General features: G+C 67.6%; 1 protein-coding gene across 1 annotated transcript in view; it reads right to left on the bottom strand.

Moving 5' to 3' along the window:
• SPHK1 (sphingosine kinase 1) overlaps nt 1-356 on the bottom strand; it is a 4,041-nt gene extending 3,685 nt beyond the window's left edge. The window contains exon 1 of the mRNA XM_011949983.1: nt 304-356. The gene's annotated coding sequence lies outside the window, so the exon portion shown is untranslated. The remainder of the gene's footprint in view (nt 1-303) is intronic.
• Nucleotides 357-855: the final 499 nt, after the last annotated feature.

The following is an 855-nucleotide window of genomic DNA, read 5'->3' as shown; positions in this document are numbered from 1 at the left end:
CGGGCTGCGCGCGAACTCGTGTGGGAGCGAGCGCCGGGTGCGCGCGGTTCCGCTCTCCCGGGGAACCCTTGGCTTCACCTGGACGCCACGACCTTGCCGCTCCGGGTGCTGCCGGAGCCGGGATGCAGCGCCCCTTTTTCGCGCTCTGCTCCAGCCCATCCGGAATTCGAGGCCCGCACGACACCCAGTGCGCCTCCCCAGGCCCGGGCGTCTCGCCCGCCGCCCGCCAGCTTCCCTTTTTTCTTCCTCCCCGGCTCTCCCACGGAGGTTATTTTTAACTTCCCGACGCCGCAGCTGGGCCACCGAGCCCGAGGCCGCCTAGCGCGCTGTCCGGGGCAGAGGAGGCGACAGGCCGGGGGCTCCGAACCGGAAACGAGCCTTGACAGTGTAGATGGGCCTACGGGCCCCGGTCGGGATTGGAAAGCCAAGCATGGGGGACGTGCCCCCCGCCCCCTCTGGCTCGGCGTGAAGAAGGGGCGCCGGAAACGCGCTCAGAAGTTGTCACCTCCTTGGAGGCCAATGGGGACGCGCTTGTCAGTGTGTTTGTGATACACTTATCGCGGCAAGACACAGAACGTGTCCGCGAGCACCTCGAGTTAGATCCGTAGGGGGTTACGGAGGAGACGGAGGAAGAAGTTGCCAAGGCCCATTGGTGACCTGCCCAGGTAGGGCCAGAGTTAGGAGAACCCAAGCCCCTGCGGGAGGCTGCGGGGCTCGCGCGCCCCCGCCGGCCCCACCCACCCCCACACACCTCTCTCATCGCTTCTTAAAAGTCGAGAAGAGGCAGGTCCGGGAGGAGCACGCAGCCAGTTAGCCGGGCGGCGCCCTGAACTCCGGCACGCCTCCGCGGTGTCT

The sequence above is a fragment of the Colobus angolensis genome, unplaced genomic scaffold, assembly GCF_000951035.1.
Source record: "Colobus angolensis palliatus isolate OR3802 unplaced genomic scaffold, Cang.pa_1.0 Scaffold1, whole genome shotgun sequence".
NCBI lineage: Eukaryota > Metazoa > Chordata > Mammalia > Primates > Cercopithecidae > Colobus > Colobus angolensis.
Note: the sequence above shows the minus strand (reverse complement) of the source record. Positions and strands in the feature narration are given on the sequence as shown.